We start from the raw sequence: 8,441 nt of genomic DNA, 5'->3' as shown, positions 1-8,441 counted from the left end.
AAAAAAAAAGAAAATGATCCTGAAAGAGATATTCAGAAAGAGAAATCCTTTTGTGTCAATTTGCATTTCTTAGTTTTGTACTGAGTCCAAGCATCTCTTCTTATGATGTTAGTAGTTAATTAAATGCCTACTTATTCCTCATGCCTTTTTTTTCTAATGTCTTCCTGTTCTTTTTTTGTTGATTTCTTCATGTTCTTCATATACTCCAGATATTCATTCTGGGATAATTTAATGTATTATAATATCTTTCCTTAGTCTATTATGTGTTTATTAACTTTCGGTGCTCTTTACCCAACAGAAATCCTTAACGTTGATGTAGGCAAATGTAACATATTGTTTTAGTCTAGCTCTGGTGGCTTAACGCATAAGCACTTGGCTACTAAGAGAAAAGTTAATGGTTTGAACCATCAACACTGAACCCTGGAAGAAAGATCTGGTGATCTTTTTTTATGCCTAAAAAACCCTATGGGACAGTTCTACTCTATCACATGGGGTCGCTATCAGTCGGGATCAGATAGATAGCATCCAACAACTTCTTGTTGTTGTTGTTGTTGTTATGTGCCGTCGAGTCGTTTGCGACTCCTAGAGACCTTATGTACAACAGCCCTAAACTCTGCTTTGTCCTGGGCCAATCGCACTGTCTCCGACACACCCATCCCAATTACCCCAGTCACTGAATCAATCCACCTCATAGAGGGCGCCTGCCCTCCACCCTCCCAAGCATGATGTCCCTCTCCAAGTACCAGTCCTTCCTTACAACATGACCAAAGTATGTCAGACAAAGCCTCAGAATCCTTGCCTCCAAGGAGCCGCCCGGTTTAACCCTCTCCAGGATGAACCTGTTTGTTTTCTTGGCAGTCCATGGTACACTCAATACTCTTCTCCAGCACCACAGGTCAAAGACATCAATTCTCCTTCTATCCTCCCTAGTCATTGTCCAACTCTCTGATGCATAACAAGTGTAAGCAAAGACCATGACCTGTATCAGATGCACCTTAGTCTCCAGAGAGACACCATTGCTTTTCGGTACTTTGGAGAGGTCCCTAACAGCAGACTTCCCCATCGCAATACGTCTTTTAATTTCCTGGCTACTGGTGCTGAGAGTGTTGACTGTGGAGCCAAGCAAACTCAAGATCTTCCTTAATAATTGTGGCTCAGACAAACCTAGTTCTTCTAGGAACCTTTGATTGCACAGTGTAGAATATAAGGAGCTCTGGTGGCCTACTGCTGTCTGTAAACCAGGCATCTCCTAAAGTTTGAGCCCACCAGCAACCCTGAGGAAGAAAGGGCAGTTTCCCCAGACTGCAATTTATACCTTTGGAAACCCAGTGAAGGGTCGGTTAGTTGCTTCTGACTTGATAGCAGTGAGTGTAGAATGGATTCTGACCTCCTCTTTTCTGCCAAAGCTTGTATGTTCACAAGTCTGCCAAAGTGGGAACCATATAGCTTTGTTCCTTTTTAAAAAAAAAGTATTTTACGCACTGCTGTGATTCCGTCCTGCGTGGCTGTTCTGTGCAACAGTGCTGATTTATTGCCGTCCTCTCTCACTTAAACGTGAGCCACCAACCAATGGAAGATTCGATGGATATGGACATGAGCCCCCTGCGGCCTCAAAACTACCTTTTCGGTTGTGAACTGAAAGCTGACAAAGATTATCACTTTAAGGTGGGTAATGATGAGAATGAGCACCAGTTATCTTTAAGAACGGTCATTTTAGGGGCTGGTGCAAAGGATGAATTGCACATTGTTGAAGCAGAAGCAATGAATTATGAGGGCAGCCCAATTAAAGTAACACTGGCAACTTTGAAAATGTCTGTACAGCCAACGGTTTCGCTTGGGGGCTTTGAAATAACACCACCTGTCGTCTTACGATTGAAGTGTGGCTCAGGGCCTGTGCATATAAGTGGACAACACTTAGTAGCTGTGGAGGAAGATGTAGAGTCAGATGATGAAGAGGGGGAGGATGTGAAACTCTTAAGTATATCAGGAAAGAGATCTGCCCCTGCAGGTGGTAACAAAATTCCACAGAAAAAGGTGAAACTTGCCACTGATGAAGAGGATGACGATGATGATGGTGACGACAATGAAGATGAGGATGATGATGATGAGGCTGAAGAAAAAGCACCAGTGAAGAAATCTATAAGGGTTATTCCAGCCAAAAATGCACAAAAATCAAACCAGAATGGAAAAGACTCAAAACCATCAACTCCACGATCAAAAGGACAAGAATCTTTCAAAAAACAGGAAAAAACCTCCCATAACTCCAAAAGAACCTAGTTCTGTAGAAGACATTAAAGCAAAAATGCAAGCAAGTATAGAAAAAAGGTGGTTCTCTTCCCAAAGTGGAAGCCAAATTCATCAATTATGTGAAGAATTGCTTCCAGATGACAGACCAGGAGGCTATTCAAGATCTCTGGCAGTGGAGGAAGTCTCTTTAAGAAAATAGTTTGTTAAAACAGTTTGTTAAAATTTTCCGTCTTATTTCTGTAACAGTTGATATCGGACTGTTCTTTTTTATAATGCTGAGTGAGAACTTTCCCTACCTTGTCTAATAAATGTTGTCCAGGTTTCTTTGCCAAGAAAAAAAAAGTATTTTACTATTTTTTTGTGTGTATATCATCAAATCAGATCTGACCGGTACAGGAGATTGCCCCTCCTTCTCCAGCAGAGCATCTGGTGGATTTGAACTGCGCACCTCTTGGAATTGCAGTGTAGCTTCCTACCACTAGGCCACTAGAGCTCCCTTAGCTTTGTTATTGAACTCACAGTTGTCCTTGTTGTTGTTGATAGCTGACAAGTCAAGGTTGACTCATAGCGATTCTATGAATAAAAGATCTAATGCTTTTCCATAGCTATCATTTCTCCAAGTTCGTAGACTTTCCAGAGGCATATGGTTTAGGAAGTGGATGCCACTCCTGCTTCCAAACCTGTTTTACAACTGGGAGCTCCACCAAACACTGTCCACAATGGGAAACCATTCTGGTATTTGACATCCCCATGGCACAAGGTTCAGCATCACAGCAAACCCAGGTTACTTCATACAGCACATTGAGAAAGAGTGATGTGCAAAGTGGAAGAGTGTTCCTCCAGATATAACAACACTAGTCTCATTTAACAGTGGTTAAGTGTTATTGAGTTGAACTTACAGTAGAGACCACAAATCTCTTAGAGAATTTAAGCTGCTATTATGGGAGTAGGTGTGTCAGAGACAGTGAGGCTGGGATAGAGCAGGGTTTAGGGCTCTTGTACATAGGGTCGCTATGAGTTGCAAGCAACTCAATGGCACATAACAACAATTAATCATGTACCTCCTCATCCTATGCTAAGGAAGTTTTAGACCAAAAGGCAGAATACAGATCTCTACTATTTTTCATCTTGATTCAGCCCACCATTCCAGGCTGCAAAAGTTATTTTTGGGTCCCGGGTTTGTCATCCAGGGCTTTTCACTGTCCCAGTTTTTTGCCACTTGAAACTTGGTAAATATGTCATCTGGCTCCATGTCCAAGGGATTGAGCCAAATGCTGACCATGAGAAGTCGAAGGCTGTCTGAGTTTCCCTGTCAGGCAGATATTGATTGATTAATTAATGGTAACATTCCACCAGGATTTGTTGAGGAGTATATAAATGACTGGCTCTGGGCTATGTTTCAGAATACAGCAGTGGTTAAGGGAATGTTCTTCACCCTCAGTTCTAGTAAAGGAGACAGATGCAATGAAATAAGATATGATATAAATGCTAACACATTTTTGTTGCAAAGCACACCACAGATTGTCCCATTAGAGCTCTGTTTGGTATAGGCAGTCAACCAGGCATAAATTCACTTAACTACAAACCATCCTGCATTGCAAGTTATCCTTGGAACTATTATTATTTGTTGGAGACAGCTATTTACCCCTTTAGGGAGCTCTGGTGGTTTAGTGGTATGAAACTACACTGCCCACGCAAAAGGTATGCTGTTCGAATCCATCAGCAGCTGCTCTGTGGGAGAAAGATGGGCAATCTCCTCTCTCACGGGCCAATTTACTCTCTCTGGAAACTCACTGGAGGAGGAGCTATGGGTCGGTTCCTGTTGGCAACAACCACCACCCCTTTAGAGAGCTCTGCTAACCCAAAGGCTTCACCTCTCAGGTGGTGGGACTTTTGGCTCCAGGGGAGAAAGATGGGTAATCTTCTTCCAGGGCTATTTACAGCCTCAGAAGCCTGCTATGAGTAGGTCTGAGTTAGAAGCTGCACGTGAGTGATGTGATTTACCCCTTCACTTCCAGCTATTTAGGGAACCTGTTAAAGCCATCTTCTGGGCCCTGGTAAACTCACTATTGTCAAGCTCATGAGGATCTTCTGTCAGTGCACATAGCTGCTTGTCTTTTTTGGGGGGGTGGTCCACCTTAGTCTTCTTTATTTATTATTATACTGGTTTATTTACAAGCTGCTCATTTTAAGGGGAGCAAGAAGACTGACTCATCTTTCTCCAAAGGTGGGTCTGAAATGCCACTTCACTTACTAGGCCACCAAGGCTTCTTGGGATTTAACACTCTCCTACCTTCTATGGTAAGCAGGGAGTTAAAATGCACAGTGCTTCTCTAGCTGAGGTGTCCTGTGAATTGCAAAATGATGAGCATTTCTTTTAAAATAAATTAGAATCAATAGAACAAATACCAGTGAGCACGCCAGGTAGTAAGAGAATAGTCTTTTGCCAGACTTTCCTTTTTAGATAAAAATTTCTTATATATGTGCCAGGAAATATATTTCTTTCTCACTCACTGCCGTCCAATGGGAAACACTCCTACCTGACCCTCCCGTGGGTTTTCGGGGTCTGTAAATTGCACTCTGGTGGATTGAAACCCCCTGCCTTTGGGCTGGCAGTGCAACTCCTTACCCACTAGGCCACCAGAGCTCCCTGTATTTATTGTAGTCTGTCAAAAAATGTTTGAAAGCTACTGGCAGAGTGATTCAATCAGATCCTCCTGACTTAACTCAAAAGTGGCTTCAGCTTTGTGACCTTGGGCAAGTTACTTAACCTACAAGAATTTCTGCATCGATAACACAAGACTGTGAAACCTATCTCACTGATATGAGGATTAAATGAAATAATAAGTGCAAATTGTTGAGTTCAGCACCTGGGATCTCATGCGTTTAGAAGATGTGGTTATTATTTTCTAGTTTTAAAGCTATGCACACATGGCTTTGTTTCTTTCTCATTCCCAGTGCTATTAATTTCGTTTCCGACTTTCTATTTTCAGCCATTTGGAGAGGCAGGTCTGGAGCTTTCTAACAATCCTGGATTATATGGATATTATCTTGAACATCTCAGAGGGTTTCAAGGCTCATAAAGCCGCTTCTCCTCGCAGCTGGATGCGGTGTTGCCTGCAGTCTGGGGGCGGGGGAGCCACTCAGCATGCCCAATCCCACCTTCTCTGCCTTTGCAGATCGGCCTCTCGGGGCCCTTTGCTTATGGGGATAGGTTGAGAAGTTTGTTTTTAAAATTGAACTGTCTCTTCCCTTCCTCTCTGAGGAAAGGAAATCCTCTTTCCTTCCTGTCCTCTGGTCTTGTGCAATCTTTCTCTTTACCTCACTGTGCTCCCTTGCCTGCTTCAAGACTGTCTTCACTCCTTTACCTCCATGTACCTCTAGTTCCTTGGCCCTACTGTAGGGGGCTCACACTCAGAGATGTGCTAACCCCTTCTTTGTCCTCCGCTTGAGGGTTCTGGAGGTTTCTCCTTCTCGGAATGGCTGCCCAACTGTAATCTCCTGAGTTCCCTCTGCACTCCTGAGTCGCACCCCTTGCTAGGTTTGCATTTAGAACCTATTGTTGTTGCCATAGCTGTCAAGTCACCCATGACTCAGAGCGACCCTATGTACCTAGAAAGTTTGATAACTCTGTTGGGTGAAACATTGTCCTTCTTTCGGATTGTCTGGGAACGGGAACCATTTTCAGATGACATGCTTAGTATTATGTGCCCCAAGGGTAAAAAGACACTGGAGTATGGCTCTTGGTCTCTGTTGAAGGCAGCACCACACCAAGGGAACCCTGAGTTATAAGAAAGTCTGCTCTTTACAGATGTCTTTACTGAGATACTAATTCCAAAGAGATTCCCCAAGTGGGGAATTACCCTCCCCACACAACTAGTAAATGAAATCACTTAGGAAAAACCTTGCAACTAGCACACTGCTGATGTGGGTTGTTACCAGGCTGGTTATCATCAGGAGTAACCCACGCGTGCAGAGTACAAGCACTCCACTGGTTGGCAAGACTGATCCTTTTGAAACAATCATCAGTAACAGGGCAACACTGCATGGTTCAAAATTGGGAAGGGTGTACGTCAGGGATGTGTCCTGTCTCCATACCTTTTCAACCTGTATGCAGAGCAGATTATCCGAGAGGCGGGGCTCTATGAGGAGAGACGTGGCGTTAGGATTGGTGGAAGGTCTATTAACAATCTGCGTTGTGCAGATGACACAACCTTGCTCGCTGAAATTGAGGAGGACCTCATGCACTTGCTGCAGAGGGTCAAGGACTGCAGCCTTCGATACGGACTGAGGCTCAATGTTAAGAAGACAAAAATTCTCACCACTGGACCAATCGGTAGCATCAGGATGGATGGTGAAGAGATTGAGGTTGTTTACAGCTTCAGTTTGCTCGGCTCCACGGTCAACACTCTTGGCACCAGTAGCCAAGAAACCAAAAACCGTATTGCGATGGGAAAGTCTGCGGTTAGGGACCTCTCCAAAATACTGAAGAGCAACAGTGTCTCTCTGGAGACTAAGGTCTGCCTGAAACAGGCCATGGTTTTTGCAATCACTTGTTATGCATCAGAGAGTTGGACAATGACTAGGGAGGATAGAAGGAGAATTGACGCCTTTGAGCTGTGGTGCTGGAGAAGAATATTGAATGTACCATGGACTGCCAAGAAAACAAACAGATTCATCGTAGAGAGGATTAAACCAGGCTGCTCCTTGGAGGCAAGGATTCTGGGGCTTCGTCTGACATACTTTGGACATGTTGTAAGGAGAGACAGGTCTTTGGAGAGGGACATCATGCTGGGTAGAGTGGAGGGACAGCACAGGAGGGGAAGACCCTCTATGAGGTGGATTGATTCAGTGACTGGGGTACTTGGGATGGGTGTGTCAGAGGCAATGGGATTGGCACAGGATAGAGCATGGTTTAGGGCTGTTGTACATAGGGTCGCTATGAGTCGCAAACGACTCGACAGCACATAACAACAACAACAACAACAACCTTAGGGCTACCTAGGGACTCCAACTGGTCCCCTGCGGGCAATGAAAAAGTCCTTCTTAAATATTCCAAGATTATATACTTTTCTCACCATCCCACTAGAACCTGGGTTTAATTTCTCTCTCTTCTTTGCAAACTATTTTTTTTTTTCTATCTGCAGTTAACATTTATTGCTTAGGAAATTCCCATTTTTCAGCATGTGTATTTTAATTTTTAATTTTAATGAAGTTTATAGAGACTTAGGGTTTCCAGTCATTCATTGTTGCACTTTTCTCCCTACCCACCCCCGCCTCCCCCCAATTCACTCTTCTCCTTGAAAAGTGAAAGAGAAACTCTTTCATTGTTATGCAATCCTTCCCCCCTTTTGCAATTTCTTGATTGTTGTTATGTGCCATTAAGTAGCTTGTGACTCATAGCGACCCTATACACAACAGCCCTGAAACTTGCTCTATCCTATGCCAACTTTACTGTCTCTGACACACCTATCCCCATTACATCCCTAGTCACTACATCAATCCATCTCATCAATGGTCTCCCTCTCTTTCTTCATTCCTCCACCCTTCCAAGCATGATGTCCCTGTCCTTGCAACATGTCAAAGGTATGTCAGACAAAGCTTCAGAATCCTTGCATCCAAGGAGCAGCCTGTCTTCACCCTCTCTGGAATGAACCTGTTTGTTCTCCTAGTAGTCCATGGTATATTCAATACTCTTCTCCAGCACTGCACCTCAAAGGCATCAATTCTCTATCATCCCTAGTCATTGTTCAGCTCTCTGACACATAGCAAGCAATTGCCTGGATCAGGTGCACCTTGGTGTCCAGATTGACGTCATTGCTCTTCAGTACTCTGGAGAGGTTCCTGACAGCTGATGTCTCTTAACTGCAAATCGTCTCTTAATTAGGAACCTTTTTCCTACCACCTACTTGGCCAAAAATGTGTTAATTTTAAAAATTTGTGCTTTATAAATCATGTGGACTTTTTACTATGTCAGATTTAAATTCCACAATAAATAAATGAATGTTACAGAAAGATGAGCTGAATAGAGTCCTAATCCTGAAAATCTTATTACAAAAGATGATAATAACTAATCATTAGCAAACAAAGCTTGTATGTTTTTTAACATTTTTCATTTTATTAGGACTACAAAAGGTCTGTTTTCTTGAAGAAGGATTAAACCAGATTTAGAAGGCAGATCTCTCTAGTAACTG

The 8,441-nt window shown here is 43.2% G+C and overlaps 1 pseudogene; it reads left to right on the top strand.

Annotated features, from left to right (window-relative positions):
• Positions 1-1,569: 1,569 nt before the first annotated feature.
• Positions 1,570-2,438, top strand: LOC102861396 (annotated as a pseudogene).
• The last annotated feature ends 6,003 nt before the right edge of the window (positions 2,439-8,441 follow it).

This window comes from Elephantulus edwardii, unplaced genomic scaffold, assembly GCF_000299155.1.
Source record: "Elephantulus edwardii isolate Elephantulus edwardi_28Jun2011 unplaced genomic scaffold, EleEdw1.0 scaffold00017, whole genome shotgun sequence".
NCBI lineage: Eukaryota > Metazoa > Chordata > Mammalia > Macroscelidea > Macroscelididae > Elephantulus > Elephantulus edwardii.
The sequence above is the reverse complement of the archived record's forward strand: the minus strand, read 5'-3'. Positions and strand labels throughout refer to the sequence as shown.